General features: G+C 34.8%; 1 protein-coding gene across 5 annotated transcripts in view; it reads right to left on the bottom strand.

The window, feature by feature from the left end:
* Positions 1 to 21,559, bottom strand: part of Fas2 (fasciclin 2) — a 90,633-nt gene that overhangs the window by 30,650 nt on the left and 38,424 nt on the right. The window contains exon 2 of one of the 5 annotated variants that reach the window (XM_066388948.1): positions 14,507 to 15,059. The exons of the other annotated variants lie outside the window; for them this stretch is intronic. The gene's annotated coding sequence lies outside the window, so the exon portion shown is untranslated. The remainder of the gene's footprint in view (positions 1 to 14,506; positions 15,060 to 21,559) is intronic. 5 annotated transcript variants of the gene reach the window in all.

Below are 21,559 nucleotides of genomic sequence, written 5' to 3'. Positions count from 1 at the left end.
TCTCTCTTTTACGCCTGCAGTTTGCTCCAATTTAAAAAGAAATTATATCACATTTTAAACATTACCTTAAGGGCATATTTTCTGAAGAATCAGTGGCGTAAAGGATTTGGTTTTAACGGCAATAAATGATCAAATTTGAATAGTCTTCTTAAATTGAAAAGTATCGAAGATTTCCATGAGTTTCTGTCCGTTTCCTGTGCTTGCGGTACATTCCAATTCAGCAAGTGGAAAGAAAGGAAAGAAACATTCGTGTAGATTATTTACTTTAACGAAATTAATTATCCAAATTTCTAAATCTTTAATTGGACTATATTCCAGGATCATATATTCTTAGGCATCTGATATTTAGAATATTCTGAACATTTTTGAAGATCTGAAACATCATTTTCTATTTATTTGATAATCAGTGGCGTGGTTTTTTCATTTCAATGCCAATAAATGCTCAAAATTGGTATTCTTTTTAAACATTTTTTAATGCGATCTTTTAGTTAAAGAAGAAATGTAGGAGGAGGATAGATGGTTTTAAAAAAGATAGCTATAGGAAAAAGTTGTTCCCTGTGATTGATAGGTTCATAGTATTCAGTAATATACGGTGTCTTATGGAGAAAAATAGAGTCTCCGAGCTCGATTGAAAGAGAACCACGTCAAAAGATCCCTTAAAAAGCATTGGAAACCCTGCATATTATCACAACGTACGCTTTATTCTGTTAAATCAAAATTGGGAAAGTTACCCTCTATATAGGCAACTTAACGTACTGTGAAATTACTAGGGTAAATCTGACTGGTTTAGTTGCCCAACTGAAACAAGTAATCAAGTAATATGATAATATTCAGTGGAATTATCTGAAATGAGGTTTGTGTCTTCACATTATGACAGAAAAATCGCATAAAGCATTCAATTACCTGGATATTTTTTTCTTTTTTGGACTCTTCTCTCCATAAATTACCATAATTTGTATTGTTTTCTTAAATTTCTGAGAGTTCTAGTTTAACGCAATTCCTGGGAAGTGGATTAGGCAGAATTAAATTGTGCGTGAATTATTCCTCCCTTATCTGAGATTCGCTTTCTTGTCAAGTGTTTCGTCGACACCAGTGGAATAAGTATTAACTTGGCAGTGCCAGTCAGCAAAGACTCTCGTAATTATGTAAGAGTTCGTGCACAGAAAACGGATCGGGAGAACGGTTAATTGAATCTGTACGAGTAAGCAAGAATTGAATATTTTAAGAATGAGCCGGATTGTAACGACTTGCATTTCTTCGTTAAAAATCAAAGGAAAAAAATGTTAAAAAATACTAAGCGAGAGCGAATACCATCAATAGAATTATTTTGAAAATTTTCTGGTACACCCCAAGAAGAGGGCACTCGATCCAATAGTCTGTTGAGTGATCCTGATTCAAAACCTAATTCTGATTCTAACATGAACTTATCTTCCAAACCAATCAAAATATCAAAAATCACTGAAATAAATATTAAAAAACAAAAATAAAATGAAATGAAAAATCAGTTATACAGGGTGTCCCAAAAGTAAACCGCCATACGTTAACTATGAATTCTACGTGGAAAAATAACCCTAGTTTGTTAAATAGACTATGGTCCAAAGATGTTTCGTTACAGAAATACACAGTGTTGAAATAAAACTTTAAAAACCCAAAAACTCAATTACCTTCAAAACCGTTTTAGATATTGTAATAAAATTTGGGCGGTGCCGATAGAAAAACAAGTCGAATATTTTGTAATGCAAAATAATTTTTCAGTGCTGCCAGTGGCGTGCGTAGCGTAACGCCACTGAGTATTTTTGAAGAAAAAAAATACGCCACTGATTCTTCCATAAATAAATTATTTCGTTTAATTATTTGTTCCATTCCGAAAGAAATAGCTCCCTTGACATTTTATCGCACCGGGTTTGAGGAAAAAAATAAATACTGTTGTTATGCACGGCATTACAGACACTGTCAAGAAAATATTCTTATAAGGAATTATTTTACGGGAAAGAAAATCTAAAATCAATGTTAAAATAAACATTCATTTTTAAATAATTAATATAACTAACAGGTCTGCAAAAATTGCTCTAAATGGTTTCCATTGCTTCTGATGCAGGCTTATTTTATTTCAACACCCTATGTTTCCGTAACGAAACATCTTTGGACCATGATCATATAACAAACTAAGGTTATTTTTCCACGTAGAATTCATGGTTAACGTACGGCGATTTTCTTTGGGACACCCTGTGCAAGTCTGAAACAGAAGTTGACCTTCTGCCATTTTAAATTAAATCATTTGGTTTGTATCAAATTGTGGTTTCAAGTCTTAGGGCTGCAAAAGTTTTCAAAATAAATTCTTTCTATCTGGAAAGTCTCTTCGAGATAATCCTTGAAATATTGCACGATTTCAAAAAGCAAAGTCCATGAACTGGTGAAAAATTTTGTTTTGCCGGCAATTTATTCCTGCCTCCCTGAATGAATTTAAATCGCGTAATTCCTCCTTATCACGACCGCTCAAATGGGGCTAAGTGCAGGACTGTAGTCGCCTTTATTGCCCCAGTTAATAACACCCTTTTGTGCCGTTTTCCTCGGTGTTATTTTCTTTGAATTAAGGCAACACATAACACTTTTTTGATCGAGTCTCGCGTATAATTCTTCAGAGTTGCAGGCAGAACTTCCTGAATAGACTGACATGTGTGAAGGGGGTTTTCAGCAGGAAAGTTGACACTTTAAATAGGAAAATCCATCATTTCCATCATTATTGGTTTTAAGAGAATGCATGACGTGCCGAAAATGCGACATGATTAATCGGCTTAAGAGCGTACGTGGTAAAGTTGGTTTAATGCTTCGAACGTGTAACTATAGTTTTTCCTGGGTCTAGATTGGATACTCGTATATCAAAGTTTATTAATTCGCTTGGGCGGGAAAGAAACACCTCTTAAACGCATTCATGGACAATAGAGTCGATTTTGATCTCGGTCACGTAGCTATTCTTCTATAATAAAAATGCTCTGGGGGTGCCAAGGGTCCTCAGCTTGGGTAAAGGCGCTCCTGCCGGAGCTTCAGTGGATACGCAGTAAAACATGATTTGTTATGACAAAATTGCAGGATTTATACACGCATGGAGACAAGTGATAAAACTGAAATTAGCAGTATAAATTTCGGAAAACGGAATCTGCAACAGATAACATATTTAACCGTTACGCGTCTCTTTTGTCCCCTTTTGCGAAAACATTAGACCGTCTCAAAATGGGGAGTCACGCTCTTCTTCCTAGAGATTTTATGGTGCGTAACGCAATTATCTTTATCACATAAATAACTTGCGATAAATATAAAAATTTGCCCTAGGAAAACGGTTTTCAATTGTCTTTTTCCCTTGCCCTTAAATTCCCTTTAGTCGAATTTATTGAGATTGGAAACGTCGATTGTTGCGCATCCGAGGTTGAAGCCCAACTAATGGGATTTTTTCGCTTTGAGGTTAATTTCAGTGATGGTTCTTTGAGGTATAAAACACAAAGAATATTTCATTTAACTTCAATGTCAACTAAGACATTTTACGATAAAATATGTAGAGGGATAAAAAGACAAGATTCTCGGTTTCAACTCCTTGAGAATATATTCTTCATAGACATGAATACAGGGTTATTTTTCTATTGTTCCCGCATCCCTTTGTTACGAGATGCTTAAGAAAAGCGGCAGACAACGCAGAGACAAAGCTTATCGCGAGTTATTAATGAAATCGTTACGAAGATTTTTTTGTGTGTTGGAAATGAGTTTTTTAGGCGAGAAAGTGGATAATAATTAATATCCTGACGATACATTTCAACAATCGACTCTTTGACTCGAAGGGCAATTTTTCAAATACCTCGTGGATGTTGGTCCAGATTAAAACGCTTCTACGTTCGACGTCCAGATTGGGGCCCAAAATTGGATTACAACAACGTTAACGTGATGTAGTATCGTAATATTGACACATTACGATCCAGTTTTGGAACTCTCCATAAAATTCTATTTTCTCAAGTACGCAGTGGAAGCATTCTTCTTTCCAATTATAATAATTATGACTTGATTATTTTATTTATCAAAACGAGCAAGCTAAACCACTGATTCACTGATTATCAAGCGAATGCAACGTCAACTAAAATAAGCTCCAGTAAAATAAACCATATGCGCCACTGACTATAAAAAAATCGAGGTTTAAAATAAAATAATGATTAAAATCTCCTAACATTGCTTGCCTAATTGGAATAAAGCAGAAGCGTAAGCAAATGCAGTTCCTGATGATTGTTTACTTAAAATCTAATGAGTTTTGAGAGTTTATTACCATTCAAACAAAGCATCTACGCGACTGCTTCTTCAAGGAGTATAAAATTCTTAATTAAAATCTCATATAATTTCTTGCTAAGCGGCAACAAACCAGATGCATGGGATATAGGGAATACACATGTGTATGGAAATATTCCATAATTGACGAATGAAAAAACTATTTATTCATTTTAAAATGGACGCATAAAATAATGTTTAAATCTAAAATTTCTTGTTAAATTTGAATCGATTATGGACGTAAAAGAGAGAAATTAATACATTGAAACCCTTGTTAAATGTCCATTTAAAAATATTGAATTACAATTATTTTTTGTCACAATAACCCCCAAGTTACACCACTGTTTATCAGAGAAACGGAATCTCAATATTTTTAGAAAAGTTTTCTGAAATTACTTTTTTAATTAATATAAAGCAAAGGCGACAATGTGGTTCACGACGATTCTCATTTAAAGCCTGATTAGTTTTGACGTTTTATTGCCTCTAAAATAACGTCACTGACTGTCGAGAAAAGATAGTCTTAAAAACCATGAATAAAATCTCATACAATTTCCTCTTAAATTAGAAGAAATCACAGGCGCAGGACACGGGAAGAGACATATTGAAATCCTCGACAGTTGATTCCATTGAGACTAGAAAATTTTGATCATCCATTGCCCCTAAAATGAACATAATACGCCACTGATTATCATGGAAATTAAATATTAAAATGAGGCTTAAAATCTTATGAAATTGCTCATCTATTTGGAATAAAGCAGAAGCGTGGGGAATGATAATCCTCAATGATTACCTTTTGATAGCCTACCAAATTTTGATAGTTTACTGCCGTTAAAATAAACCTTCTATGCCACTGACTCTTGCAGCAATGGAGCCCTAAAATGATGATAAAACTGCATACAAGTTTTTGTTAAACTGAAACAAACCACAGGTGTCGAAGCGAGTTACATAGAAACATAAATTGGTTTCACACGGTATATTATGATTTAAATAATCCTGCTTTAAAATAGCACGGCACCATCTATAATTCAGCACAAAAACTTTCCCAATTTTTTGTCCTAATGATAAATGATAATTGAATGCATTCATTCTAGTAACAACTGGCAATAAAACAATAAGCTTTTATGATCTTTTTCAGCTTTGAAAATCAGTACATAAAGTGAGAAATGCAATAACAGTTAATTTTTCTTTCTTGGCTCTAATTAATATAATAGTAATAAAGTGTTTAATGGAAATTGAGTGGAGTTTTAAAGTGAATTTTCTAAATAAACAAGGAAAATCTACAAAATTAAAGTTACAACTTGAATTCAACAAAATGACCTCTTTTGTTTTTTATTATTGCTTCGCAAATTTTCAACATGTTTTTAATAATTTTATGAAATGTTTGTGTGTTAGCCGTGTCCACTCATCCTTTAGAAAGATCTAAAGCTGATTAAAACTAGACGGAGAACGATTTTTAACTCTTCCGTCCAACTCATCCCATGCCAATTCGATTGGTGACAGATCTGGAGACTGCGATGGCCATTTCAGGATTTCGATGATTTTTACTCTTTTAGTTTTTTTAGATAACATGTACAGAGTTTTGAAGGAAATTTAGGGTCGTTGCTTTGCTGGAAAACAAACGGCGATGCTATAAAATGTAAGCCAAAAATCGCCAAATCGCTTGCTCTCGAAGGATTTTTAAATATACTTTTTTTTTTAAGATTCCTTCGATTTTGTAAAGAGGCCCAGCTTGGCCTCCCCCAAAACGCCCCGTAAACTATCCCATTGTCCCTTTCATGTTTGACGGTTGGCACTGTGCACACTTCTGATGCCCTTTCACTGCGAGATGATCGGCGGACGAATACTCTCCTATTAGACCCAAAAATTTGATTCGTCCGTCCGAAGAACTTTATTCCATTGGTCCCGAGTCCAGTCTTTGTGTCTCTTAACCAATTTAAATCTATTTATCTTGTGTCTGATGGCGAGTTTAAGTTTTTAGCCGCCACAAATACTCGAAAATCTGCAGCAAGAAGGCGCCTTTTGACATGGCGAGTGCTCTCTCCTGTTCTTCATTGACTGCTGCAGCAATTTGAAGTGCAGTAAGACGTCGATCACGTTTGGATGTGACTAATGAAAGCGTTTTCACGGTCAGTAGTGGCCTTAGGCCGCCCCTTTCTCTTTCTATCTTAATTTGATCCTGTTTCCCTTTTTCTGACCAAATTTTAAGTTTTTTTGCAATTTTCCGCTCTGAATACATATTGCGTTGTTTTAATGTTGATTTTTTCCGTTTTCGTCTGTAGAAACAGAAATACCTAGATGTTGTTTTAATGGCCTGTTAAGAGCAAAGAAAAAAAATACGGAAAGTCTATATGGAAAACAAAGCTCTTTGGGCGTTTGTTGACGCATCGAACGCAAAAAAGCTCTTGATGCGCAAATTGAAGAAAGTGCGACGGGATTAGGTTGAATTAGTTTTTCACTTGTTTACTTTATTTAAGGCAGTGATTCTCAGAGCAATGAAACGGCGCGTCTTCATTTTCTTTTTGTCTAGATGATTAAAAATATCGCAAGGAATCAGCATTAATTGGAAAAATTTTATAAATGGGAATGAATAAATTTATAAAACTGAATTATAAAAATAAACCCACTCGCCTCCAAACTTGTGGTCAGTAGTGTAAATCATAATATTTACAAATGAGAAATTCGAGGGCCCGATTAACTGATGGAAGTTACAGAGTTGCATTACACTCAAAATTGAACCTAATCGATTGGCTGCACAGATTGAATTATCCGGGATTAACTCAAATTTCGATGTTCATAATAAACGGTTAATAAGTTTAGTTCGCAGTTTGAGCAGTCCATTATTTTCTTGCAACAGAGAGAGAGAATTCTATAATGCAGCTACCCTAATATGTTGAGACGAAAATCCCTATGGAAACCTCCGAAACAGCCTAATTTGAGTTACACCGAATTTCACTCTGCCCTCTATTTGTCCTGGCAATTTGACACCAGTCTTACTCCATAGAGGTCTATTTTTGGACTGAAAAAGGGTCGTTAAAGTGGCTATCAAGTTTCGTTGAAATTTATTTCATTAACAGTGGTCACCGGTGTGTTTCAGCCGCAGACGAAAAACTCCTAATAACTAAAAATACGTCACAATAGCCCCTAAAAATGCTAAAAATCACTTAATACTCCACAGTGGGCTGGCCTAGTAAATTCCAAATCCATGGGCATTTTCATTATTTAATCCAAACGACATTTTAATGGTATTACGAGGCTCGTATTTTAAAAACTTGGATGATTTAGACCTCTGGAATACTTGAGCACAGGAAAATTTATTATGGAATAGAAGCTGTCTATAGAACTTATGGGTAGATAGGTGAATATAAAAGTCCCTAGCTTTAATTTAGTAATTTTCTCTTCTTCAGATTCACCTTCCCTTCTACAGAAAGTTAACATGAAGTAACTCCTCTACTGACTTCAGATTGTTTGAAAACTATTATCACTATGTTTTGCACTCTAAAACTCGAGTTTTTAATATAGAACACCCTGTGTGTTATGCGATTTTTTTATTCTTCTACTGTTATGGTTAATTTGGCTATAGAAATTCCTATAACTGTGTCTCTTTTGAGTAATATGAGCGCAATGGATCTCGGCACAACAAACTCGGTAACTTATTTTACTGTTAAATAATGCACCTCAATCAAGTTTGCGAAACAGTTAACGAAACACACGTCGACGCGATAATTCGACCAAGAAAGGGTTTAGAGGCATTGTGAAGTTCTTAAGTACCAAGACTGAGAGCTAACACACATAGGCAAACTACGGCTAAGAGGGAATTATAGGCTAATTTATTGTCTACCTTTTTATGTAATAACGAGATGGAAGATGGATCTTCTATTGGTACGCTGCAGTTATACCAATTTAGCGGAACGGGGTTATACTTAAATTCCAGTTCTTACAAAAAAAAGAGTGAAAGTTTTATTATACAGGGCCACATGTTTTTTTGTGAATAAGGGACACTGAAATCTGGCCATGCCGGGTACATTACCAAAAAATGGTGATATACATACATACATAGACGTAACATAAGGCTATATTACATGAGGATTAACAGGAGCACCTTGTCAAGCTTTTCGGACGGAGTTTGTGGCATGATTGTTTTTAATCTTGATAACTCGATTTTTTCCACAGGATAATCTATATTTTATTGAATATTCTGAATCTACTAATCAGAAAAAGAAATTCCTCTATACATTTTAATACTCCATTGTTGGTTTTTAAATAATTTTAGATTTCATGAAGCCGTGTTTTCAGAATTTTTGAAAATTATTTGCATCATTGATACACTAAATTTCTACTTTTACTATGCACTTTTTAAAGTTTGCCGCTTATTGAGGTCAATTCACGTATAGGAAACCTCAGACTAATCCTTCTTACGATTTCGAGTGATTTAAGTATTAACGAGAGGACGTTCTCAACGCTTTTTTTAGCTTTAAATCTCGGAAACTGGACTTTTGCCGGCGACTGTCTTGTATATTATTGAATCCTCTGAAGCTCCGAATCACAAGAAACAATTTTCTAATAAATTTTGGTGTAACACTTCCATCGATTTTCGAGTAGTTCGGATCTTCAGGAGGATCAATTTTGGAACCTTATTTATTATTAAGTTAAAATCTCGATGCAATAAATTGTTTTTAATGAAGTTATGCGAATATCTAAATGTCATATAATTTTTATAAACACTTAATTGATTTTTGAACCTTGGGTTATTATATTTTTTATTGGAATATTTCGTGCATTAATCTAACTTGAACATCAACAATTTCCTCCTTTTGCCCGCATCCACGAGACTTTCTTATATACCAATAATGACTTGGCACTATGCGATGATGAGACGAAATTGAGGATGACGTTTTCTAAATATCGCACATAGCTTCCCCCTATTCTTGAATAATGTCTGGGAATATGATTGATGATAAGTGAGTATTCAAATAAAGCGATATGACTGATCACAATGGCAGCCCTTTCCTGTTTTTATTAATGCGTGTGATCGCCCTTTATTCTTTCAGTTGAGAAAAAGCGAAAGAAAGATAGAGAAAGAGAGAGAAAATTCCAGACAGTTTTCCGAGGAATATTAATTAAGTGCCTGTTTGAGAAATCTACTTAAGCCATGTGCAAATGTGAATTCCGACCCTTAGAAACTATATAAATCCCCACCCTATAACCGGGGCTAATTTGTTACTGATCCAGGATTAATTGCTCTGATGTAATCGTATAATTTCCCATTTAATCCAACTGAAATTTTACATATGCCACAGTTTAATGACTTCACTAAAAGGTTTAATTAAGGCGACAAAAACCCGACGAATGTTTACACTCTCGAAGGCTCTCTCGATTCTCCTATTTATTTATCGAGTCATATTTTATAAATTATAAACATCTGACTAAACATCGAGTGTGTTTGACCCTTGAGAAATGTTCAGCGACTTCTTTCTTTTTATCAGCGTTTTAAACCTTCATGGGCAGTTTGTGCAGAAACCAGCAATTCGTTATCCAGAAAGCTTTTAAGGAAATTGTACCTTAAACAGGATCTTCCCCAAGAGCCTGGAACACACTTTGAATTTACGTTTTACATTCCCCGGTAACCTCAAGGAAGTAAATACAGGACCTTAATTAGTTTTTATTGGGCTCCCCGGGGAATGAAAATTGCGGAGGACGTTTCTCCACGAGAGAGGACAAAAACAAACAAAAATTAAAGGAAAACTTAAAGTGGAGGTTTAATTGATTCAGCCTCGGTATTTATGCAATCGACATTAATGGAAAAAGAGGCGCCATAGCGTCGCGACTCTTTGCGTCCCGACGCGTCGCCTTTTCCAGACCGTGGAAAACATGTCTGTGGATGCGGTGACGCGTCTTAAATTTCGAAGCTATAAGAATGGAAAGCTTGGGAATGTATGTCTCCCATCTTTCCCACTCGTTTAGCAGAAGTTGCTCGTAAAAAATCAAATTGTAGCACTTTTTCCATATCTCACGTTCTCCAGAATACACACGTGAAAAACTTTTTTGAGGACCTTTTTCCCTTGGAATACACAGAAAATTGAAATACGGAGAGAAAATTTGTAATTAATGCACTTAAATAAAGAGCCTAAAAAGTCTTCTAAATATCCGTATTTAAAATCGAATTTAAATTATACAATGTTTCAAATCAAGAGGCCACTATGAGAATCTCGGAAACCGTTAGAGATACGAGAACGTTTAAATTATGGCAAAGTTGCGTATTTTTATGCCGAATACAATACCGTTTAAAAATCGGAAAAATTCCGGCTGGCTTCAAAGATATACGAAAAAAAAAACGAAGATTCGATATTTCGATTTTGCCTCCTTTTAACGTTATTTTATAAATATTGGAAAGATAATGACAGATTATTACGGCTCAGGTAGCTATCCAACCAAACACGCTAAATTATAACGGCTGATTTGTCGAAAGAATGATTTATCTATTTTCACTATTTTTTTCATTTTAAACTTTCATTGCAACCAATGAAAAATGGTATTTTCAAAATTTTCAATTTTAGAAAAGCGTGATATGTTACAAATTTTTTACTCTTCTAATGCAATAGAAATTTTAGAATTGCAAGTCAACGATATTTGAATCAGTATCTCAATCGAGAGCAACCTCATCAAAGGTTGTTTTCTAAACTGGATAAAAATTTGATGAAATTCGGAAGTTTTAGTAAACCCTTAAATAATTATGGTCATTGAAGAGATCCACATGAAGAAGAACTTATTTTAAATGCGGTAAATTTTCAATGTAGTAAACATTATATTCATTCGTCGTTTGAAATTTTTTTCAAAGGTGAATAATGCCCCCCAAAGGTCTTTCAGGCGTTTCTAAGGGGAATTGCAAATTTTTAGAATAAGAATATGGCGAACTTTACGTTGTAATAAATATAAACCATATAAAATCCATACAAGTCATGCACTTAGACCGGGTAATAACATTAGAAGATTGGATTTTTGTCCCTGGCTTCAATATAAAATTACTGAATATAACAGCTTTTGTCAAATATAATTTGGACCGATGAATGTTTATTCACTACGAACGGAATGTTTAATACACATAATGAGCATCATTGGTCGGTTGAAAATCCGAGACAAAATGTAGAAGTTAGACCACAAGAGCAAATGTCATTTAAGGACTGGTCCGGTCTGGGGTGCAAGAGAATTCTAGCTTATAATACATGATGGCACTTTGACATCCGAAAGATACTTAGCACTAATATTACGTTATATTCTGTATCAATTTGAAAACAAACCGTTGATTATTCTTCCACAGATATGGTGGTAACATGACGGTGTTCCTCCACACAATGGACGAGAAGTAACAAATTATTTGAATAGGATTTTTCCAAATCAATAGAACGGAAATCAAGGACCTATGAGGTGGTCTGCTAGAAGTCCTGACTTGAATCCCTTGGATTACTTTCTGTGGGGATGCCTTTAAAATCGTTTATATCGTGAAATTCCAAACAATAATAATGAATTACGACTGAATTTAATGAGAGAAATAACAGCGCTTCCCCATCGATTTATTCAATGTACGATATTAAGATTACATAAACTGAGCGCAAAATGTATAGAGGCGAATAGCTTTCAATTCGAATGCCTTTTATAATTTTCTTTCATTATTTCAATTATTATCAATTAAAATATAAATTAATATTATTTTTAATGTAAATAAAAGTGATAACCTTTTGTTATTTTTAAATAAATTTGAAATCTGCAATAAAATATTCTGGTTCATATTAAAACCAAAAAACTGATGGTCGCCAAATAACGAAGCGTCGGAAATAATGTCTGATTGTACCATCTCCTCTATCAGGAATAAAAGCCCTAATAATTTCTCATTCACTTTCCGATATTTATGGGAATAACGTCAGAAGGAAGCAAAATTTAAATATCAGCGCTTCGGTTTTTTCGTATATCTTGGAAACCAGTTGGATATTTTCAGATTTTTAAACGGCATTTTATTCAGTATAAAAATACGCGTCGTTGCCATAATTTAAACGTCCTCGTATCTTTAACGGTTTCCGAGATACCCATAGTGGCCCCTTGATTTGAGACACACTGTACAAAGATTTTTTTCGTTTTTCCAATGTTTCCTTAGAGGAAAACGTTGAGGGTTGGGTTTATGAGCAGAAGATATGCGCAAGTGTAATCCAGACAGAACGATCTGGAAATCAATTATTTTTTACGGTATATTTGAGAAAGCTGGAGGTTAGAAAGACCGGAAATTGAAATTTTCGTGCTTCTGAACAACCTGAGTCCTTTCCAAGTTGAGTGCTGAAATATTTGGATAAACTAAACTGACCTGAAGTTAAATTTTTGAAACAACGATATGGAAAATGATTTCTTGGATTTTTGTAGAAAACCGAATGATAAGAAACCAAAGTTTTGCGATTTCTAGATAATCTTAATGATCCAGGCATAGTTTTATAATTTGTTGATACATTAAACTGATCTGAAGCTGACTTTTTCAGAAATTCGAAACAAAGTAATACAAAAACCGATTAAATATTCGGTTTTCTAAGAAACCGAGAATAACAAAAAATCGAAGTTTTGGGATTTCCGGATAATCGTCAAGACTTCGAAGTATAGTTTTGCTATTTCTGGATAAATTCAATTGACTTGATTAAGATTTTTTGTAATTTCGAAATATCTCGATATCCAGCTACCTCTTAATAAATTATTTGAATTCCTTAACGATGCAGAGTAAATAAAAATTGAAGTTTTTAAGTTTCTGTTCAATCGGAGCGGTTTTACCTGTCAATGTTGCCATTCCTGGATAATTGGATTTGATCTGAAGATAATTGTTTTTGTTTCTGTATAGTCCCAAAACAAAGCAATATGATAATGAATTATTTGAATTTTGAAAATTTCCGGTAATCAAGGAAATTTTAGAAATTGTTGACAAATCGTGGTGATTTTCAGTTATAATTTGGGCATTTCTCGATAACTTAAAATTACTTGAATACGATTTTTTTTTAATTTCTAAATACCCTCCAACGCAATAGTTTGAATGTCATTTTATCTCAAATTAAATATTTTGATCGGACGGATGATGGACAATCGGGGTCATTTTTATGGTTCTGTTTTGAATTTAGCTCAGTATTTCCGGATGTCATGATGTTATTTGACCGTCGTTTTAAGTAATTTATAATTACGCCGAATATCTAGTAATTAGAAACAATTATCAGGCGATTTGAATTAGACGTGATTTTGAAAGCCTCTCAAATAAGCTATTTTGTTTTAAAATAACTTCCAAACTACTTTTACATATGAGGAGAGAAAATCACTACTTTTCCATCAGCTTTTCCCTTATCTAAAACTTATTTTTGAATACCTTTATTACTTTAGAGGAAGGTGGCAGAATGAACGGGACATATAAATTGTCATGACGGTAAAAAAACTTGAACAAAAAGCAGGGAAAATTGGTAATCTATTCAAATAAAGCGCATCAGACACGAGTAAAAAGTATCCAGTTTTAAATTGAAACATCTAGGGAATTTTTCGTTTTTGTGTTACACCTTTAGGGGGAAAAACTGGCGACAATGCTGCTATATCAAGACAAAGAAGTTTCAGAGGAATATGTAAAATAACATGCCAATTTCATTTTACCATTTTTCAAAGTCGGTTTCCGCTGATCCAGTTTCATGGATTTTTTTTTAATTAGAGATTTTTAGCTGTATTATCTTTTAGACTATTTCGAGGGTGTAATCACTCATTGAGGAAAATATCAAAGTCTTTCAAACCCCATCTTTAATAGTATTTTTCACGTACCTCAGACGAGAGGTTCTGATACTAAAACGACCGACACGAGTGTGTTTTCCTAACCATTTTCCATTCAGTTCGGCACAATGGATGCAATATCAAAAGAGTCCAGCCAGGCATCCGCGATATAACTCAAATTTATAGGGTTTCCGCATAAGGGAAAATTTAATAGTTGAGTGGAAGTGCACTACGTAGCTTCCAGGAAAACGAGGAAATTTACTGCTTTTTTTCCAAATAGAGGAGGAGAATTGATTCCGGCAAAGAGTCGGCTAATTTGTGGATTCAGTTGCCATTTCGGAGGCTTAAAAATACATTTAAACAGAAGAACTGCCAAAACATTCTAAATAATCAAACTTGGTTCTGAGGCTGAAGGGGTGGCGAAAATACATACATCAACGATGACAACTGAAAGGGCGAGAACTTTGAGAAAAATCGGAAAATGCCCTCCATAAATAACGGTGTTGTCGACATACATATTCGATTCTTGCAGTTTTTCTTTCCCCCAAGGCGTAGCCGCTTTGTTACTTTCTAGGATTTAGACTGGCGTACTTAAAAGTAATCCCACAGTAAATTTCCCTGCTTTCAGGGTTTTTGCTTGTACTTTTCATGTCCAAAAGAGATAAACTCTCGGCCAGATATAGAGGCTATTCGCCCCTAAAAACAACCCCATAAAAGCGTCGGCTAAAAGTGAGTTAACCCATGTGATAAACCCATTAAACATCAAACATTGTATCCACGTTTGACAACACAATTACAGACAATAGGAAAGTCTTCCTTGTGTTGGATAGGGAAATTCGAGCCTTCTTTTGTACATAGAGAGCGTATCCGCAGAAGCAGGGGTGTGTCATCTTCGTTTGGCTTCAATTGTTCGCCCTTCCTGCACATGAAAACCGGATCCCGCATCCCCATCCCTTGTGGTTTCAATAATCCCATTCCGTCCTTTTCTTCGTTTGTTGCATACCTGAAATAAAGACAAAAAAGAATTATATTAAGTCCTGTAAAAAAATCGTAAAAATATTAATGCCGGTAGCTACAGCATTTTGCGATTTTAATTGTATTAAATTTTATAACGCAGGGAATATCAATTTTCAAATAAAGCGCATTACTTACACCTGCAGTTGCAGAACTTTTCCTGCGGTTCGCACTTAATATAGAGCAGCAGCGACAAATTATAACTTTGTTAAATTTCATTGCCCTCAGGCGTGCATTTAAACGCATTAGGAACGTATTTCTGGCTGCTGGAAAATTAAAACATGGGGTCATTTTTAATTGAAGTCTTTGAAGCCGCAGAGGAGCTTTCCATGCATATTTTTAACCCCTCTGCTTTAAAACTTTAACCGGCTTGTGTTTATGGAAATGCGGATTTTTTAAAGTGAGGTCATGTCTTCTTTAGTTTTCGAGGCATGTGGTTAATTAAATCTGCCGCTTTTGCGTTTTAAAATGTGTCTTTAGGTAAGAGGGTTATTAGATCTTCAACGTACATATGCACGATCAACGTAAACATCGAGAGCTCACTTTGGTTCGGTGTACATTCTGAAACATGGATGAAAATTTTTGGATGCCTGGTGAGACTTCGCTGGGGGTGATTTAGGAATATTTATCCTGCAAAGTGGATTAGACCCTCTCTGGAAATAATACTCTTGATCGATTTACTTCCGAAGACCTCCAGAAATTGTTCGTTTCTTCAGGAAGGTTTTGTCTTCATTATGAATTTTAAAAAATTTATTACAGAAAAATCACGACTTTTTTACATATTTTTTCTCGCTTATATTAGTAAAAGTAATGGAGATAATCCAATGGAGTTTTACGCGAAAATGCACGCTTCAGCAACGTGAAAAACCTGGATAGCACGGAATATATTGTTGTGTTTATTTTCTGGCTATAATTGACTAATTTAGAATTTACCTAGGCCCGGGACGGCTGAGTGCAGGTCCGGAGGCCTTGGATATAAGTATGCAGGATATTGATTTTCAGCCACTGCAAAATTACAGTTTTCCCAAGTTTTCATATAATAAATTCCTATTTCTCGCGGTTGGGGCTACTTACAAATTACTCAAAAACATCTTAAAATAACGTTGGTTTTTTCAGAAATATCAAAAAACTGAATCTGGAAATCACTTACAAAAGCTTAAAAACTACGATATCAAATTAGTAACTCAGGAATATAAATATTCGAAATCTTGATCACACTGTTTCGATTAATTTTAAATTATCAAAAAACGATCTCGAGGTGTTCAGTTATATTTGAACTGAACTTGGAAGTCACTCTGTTTAAGCAGATCTAAGAAAAACATCAAAATAATTAAATTTCATTTCACCTTAATTTCTTTTTTTGTAAGTTATAAAAATAATCTTCATATTACTTATCCAGAAATGCCAGGAAAAATAGTTAAAACCATTCCGATTATGCAGGAGGTTAAAAATTTCAATATTTGTGCTGTTTTGATTTGCTAGTTATCGAAATAATTTATTTCCACATTACCCTATTTTGCGTTTATTAAGACTACAAAGAAGAGATACCAATGAAATTAAGGAGTATTTAAATATTATATTTATAGTTAAATACTAAAATTAAACGTGACAAACACTCCAGTTTGCAGGTCACCCCGAGTTATTCAGAAATGAAAAATATGCTAAAATTGTTTCAACTGCTGAGATAGTCAAACTCGTCAATTCATACGATTTTCTCAGGAATCCAAATAATTACTATTATAATCGCTCTATTCCAATTACTTAGTAATTACAGTCAGCTCGAATTATCTAGAAATTCCAAAAGTCAAACTGTTAGTCAATCTGATTACCTAAAAAAATTACATTCAGAAAACCAAGGACTTAAGTGTGGAGCTTGGGCCCTCTTATTACTATTACTAGTCGACGTTGGTAGGACCGTCCGACAGTAAGATGGTCGGATAGATCTGTTGATGGATCGGTCATTCTGCCTGTTCGTGCGTCCGTAACTGGACCTCTTACCTACGGATCGGTCGATCTGTCGATCAGAGAACAGCAACTTCGAATATTTGTCGATAATATAATTTGTGAATCTTCACATTTCATTTTTTCTTCGATTCATCATAGCTTCGCAGAGAAAATGGATGCTGGTGGCACATGGGGGCAAATCATCGCAAAGTCCCTGGAAAGGTCCGACGAACGGATGAACGAATAGACAGAAAGACGGATGGAAAAGCAAACCGACCGACCGAACGATTGGCTGGCGGACCTACCTACGGATGGCCGGATAAATAGTTTGCGGTGCTGCCTTCTAAATTACTTTGTATCTTGATGAGCTTTGGAGTGTATTTACCCCCTTATTTGCTACCCCACTTCGCTTTGCTTGTAAGGCCATAGGGAAAAATGTAATATAAAAATACACATGGACAAATACTTCGTTTAAATTGCTGGCCTCTAAGCGTCGACAGATAGACAAACGGACTGTCACTTTCTCAAGGCACGGATGGACGAATAGACAGGAAGAAAAACAGACCAACTTCCGACCGACCTCATTCGTCCATTTCATCTATCTCGTAAGTCCTTTTATTTTGTTCATTTTCACAATTTTTAATAATTGAAGTTGCAACTGGAACTCACAATAAACGTAGATTAAGTCTAAAATTTTAAGTGTGAAATTGCAAGAGCCAAATACGAAAATTGTGAAACTCGGTGCCCTTCTATGCATTAAAATGCAAAAAAAAAATATTATATTGAGCTTTTCCATTTGCTCATATTGAGTTCTATGTATATTTTAAAGGTTTTCAAGTATCTTCAATATGTGTATTTCTAGAGTAATTTACTTATTTCTATTTAAATTACAAATACCAAATGTACTTCAAATACCTCAGCTATCGAGGTTTCGGCCACATTATTCGATTATCCAATAAAATCAAATAAAATTGACTTCGCTTGTGGATGAAATAGAGTTTCAAATATTGGCAATAACCATTGGATTGACAGAGAATTTCCATACTCATTTATTTCCAAATAACCTCTCCAATGTAACATATGTAATTCTTTTGACATTCCCTGCAGATTCGTAATGAAATTTCCATTAAGAATTTTCGTACAATGAGATATGTATGTCTGATGAAATTCATAACCAAATACGGTGCTGTATTGAAGGAAATAGAGCAAACTCAACATCTAGACTTTAAAAACTTCCTTTGAGCCAAAAAGCTGAATGCAATAGTTTGTGCGAATAATGTACATTTATCTGTGGCAAAAATAAAATAATCAAGCATATCCTGAGTGAACTCAAATTTTAGCTCGCTAATTAACTCGCAAGGAAATACAAAAGGGATTAGTCAGCCCTTTTTGGAAGCGAGAATGAACATTCATTTTCCATGATTCTCTTTTATCCAGACAAACCGTTGTATGTTTTAAATCTTATATCTCGTAAAATAAATTTGTCTAATTAGGCAAATATTTATTTTAAAATATCCTCGAAAGTGTTTGATGCACAAAGCTAAGATTTTAGCCATTAAAAATGGTCAATTACTTTTCCGATGGCAAAAGCTAGAGATGCTTCGAATAAAACGAATAAAGCAGCTTTAATTAAGCCTTAAACCGGGGGTTGTTGCCAAAATGGTTCGATTAAAGCATATGCACATTTCAGGTTTGACCCAGAACACACTTGTTGAGTCTACTTTGGATTTGGGCAACAAAAGGGGTCTGCAGATAAATTCATCCCAATAACTGCATCGCTCCAATATTTTTGTCGTATACGAAAATAAAATCATAAAATATCCCTTTGAAGTGGCGAAACAAAGAAAACTGAAAGAAAAGCTTCCATAAACAAAGCATTACCCAAATATCTCTATTCCAATGGCACTTTCCCCAATACCAAATTCGATTTGATCGAATTGCAGGACCCTACGTACACTTTCGGCACCGTCTAGATAAACTTAAAGGAATAGGGGAGCAACCTTCACTTAATTAGAATAAATTTTGGGGCTGTCCAATTAATTGCAAATAATACATTTAGCGAGGGGACACTGAAAGCTGAAGCGAGGCCGAGATAATGGGATTGTGCCCTTTTTCTTACAAATCGTAAATTGGCTCGCCATTTGTTATGTGGTCCTCTATAAACCCGGAAAAATCGGTTTGTCAAGCTGATTTTTAATCCGTTTATTTTTCTTGGAAAATTCATGATTATTTGCGCGTGGAAAATACATGCATGAAGCAAGTTCTTACTTCTTTTCCTCTGGAAAGGAATGCAGTAACAAATAGCGCCTTCACGTTCCGTCTTCTGCATTTGAAAGTAGAAACTTACCTGCTCAGAATCTTCACTTGGCAATTTAGGCAAAATACTGAGCAATTTACAGTTAGAAAACGACAATGGCAAGATTCGATTCGGGTGTAGAAAATTGAAAATGCATTCTACCGTGTGTTTAAAGAACAATTTCATGAGGTTTCTCGCCATTGAATACATCAGGAAGTAGATTTTAATAAAAACATTTCAGAGCACTTCATTATACGAAATAATTAAATCTTTATAAACAGTCGTTTGTCTTTCAAAATTGAAATAGAAAAGTAAAATAAAAGACGTATTTTCGCCTCGTCCCCAGAGCCAAACTATGCAAATTAGATTTTTCTCGTTTTCCCTGTATCAACACGGAGAAAGAGCCCGAAAGGATTTATTTCAAACTAATTTCCAGACTTTCCACATTTTTCTCTACGAACCCCGTATTTGTTTTAGATTAAGTTAAAATTTAGAGTACCTCTTAGGATTGGTTGAGGTTTTTCGAAAGTACGGAATTTACTCACTAAAACAAGTCCTCGTACGGTGGAAATCACCAAGTAACTACCCAAAATTATTTTAAGTGGAAAGTACTTTCTTTTTGTGGATACTTGGCTGTACTTGATTTCAAAAGTGTAGAAATGTGAAGAAATAAAATATCCTGGGAAAAGAATCTCTTCACCATCGAAAAGAGCATGAAATTTTCTAATAAAAGAAACCACGATAATGAAATTTGGTCAAGTGGTAATTGCTTTTTTCTTGTGGAAACTTGGTTGCGCTGCATTTCAATGAGATGATCTTTCCAAGATTACAAAAAAAAAATGAAAAAATACAGTTATGAAAAAACTCACGTTCAAGAGATACGGTTGGGTGGAAAGCACATTTCTTTCTGTGTGAGTTCAGGTGTGCCAGCTATAAAGCAAATTTAAAGTTTAAAAAAATTAAGTAAATAAAAAATTCCTGCGATATGCTGATGAAATTTGACGAAATAGAAAGAAATAGTCGTAAAACAGAATTTTAATTTTAGCGAAAAATAACTTTTTCACCTTGTCGAGTTGACCAGCTTCCGCACCATACGGTTCATCCAACGAGCCTGGCGATTGGCAGCAACTCATCCCAACACACCCGAATTTGCCCGAATGCGACAGCTCATTCAGGCACAAGCACATTCGCCTTTATCTATTTATTTCAACTTATGAAAGAAAATGGCACTTTAGGGTTATTTTACTTCCTCAAACCAAAGATAAAAGCGACACATAAACCTATTGATATCCGCAGTGCCATATCCTCAATTATTAAGGTCTAAACTGTCATAAAACTTACAAGCTCTCGCCTTTTATTGGTAATTTCGTCGTGCATCTGGTGTATAAGGGATGCAATATTGCTTGATTGCTTGACGCGACGTGCCAGCATCATCTACGTGAGCTCCAACTTTCCGATATGAGGGATGGAGGTTAACAAACTTAGTAATGGCATATTTTTATTACTCCCCCCGAACTTATTTTATGCCCCATTTTATTGCCGCAATCTGTGTTAATGACAAGTAAAAGCAATTCTGTGTTTGTTGAGTGCTCAAATGCTGGATTGAATGACGATTTCCATGTCCATGGGAAAGTTCCATGCTTTGAAGCTCTGATTTGCCCCACTCCCCTACTAATCAAGATGGTCGCGTTCGTGACAAGTGACTTTAATGATGTTGGACGTACCCCGCTGGGACGTTTTCGGACCAAACTTTAACAGAGTAATTTTGTTTCAGATCTGACAGTGGGGACATAAAAGTGTGACACGATGATGGAATGATAAATTAAATTTTCCTCATAAATGTTTTCTGTCTTATTAATGAAATTCAGTACAGTAGGTTACTCTTTATCGAATACATTTTTCCTGCAAACTGCGGAGTATGTGTTGAAATTGAAAATTTTGCTGCATGTTATTATGTTTGCAAATTTCGGGATTAATCCAATTAAATTTCTACTCTTCACAAAACAAACAAAAAGAATGAATATTTAACTGTTATATTCATTCATAATTTAATTAACCTATAACGAATGAATTTCGGTCGTTGAAACTCCCAAATTTAATTTTGCAATCAATTATCGCATTAGTTTTTAACAAATTATTATCACTTTTGTGCTTGGCATTACGACACTAATCCAACAGGGGGGTTTAATTGAATAGCAAATCCTCCTACGACTTATCTCATGCCCTATGGCA

This window comes from Euwallacea similis, chromosome 4 (assembly GCF_039881205.1).
Source record: "Euwallacea similis isolate ESF13 chromosome 4, ESF131.1, whole genome shotgun sequence".
Lineage (NCBI taxonomy): Eukaryota > Metazoa > Arthropoda > Insecta > Coleoptera > Curculionidae > Euwallacea > Euwallacea similis.
This window is presented reverse-complemented; position numbering and strand designations above follow the sequence as displayed.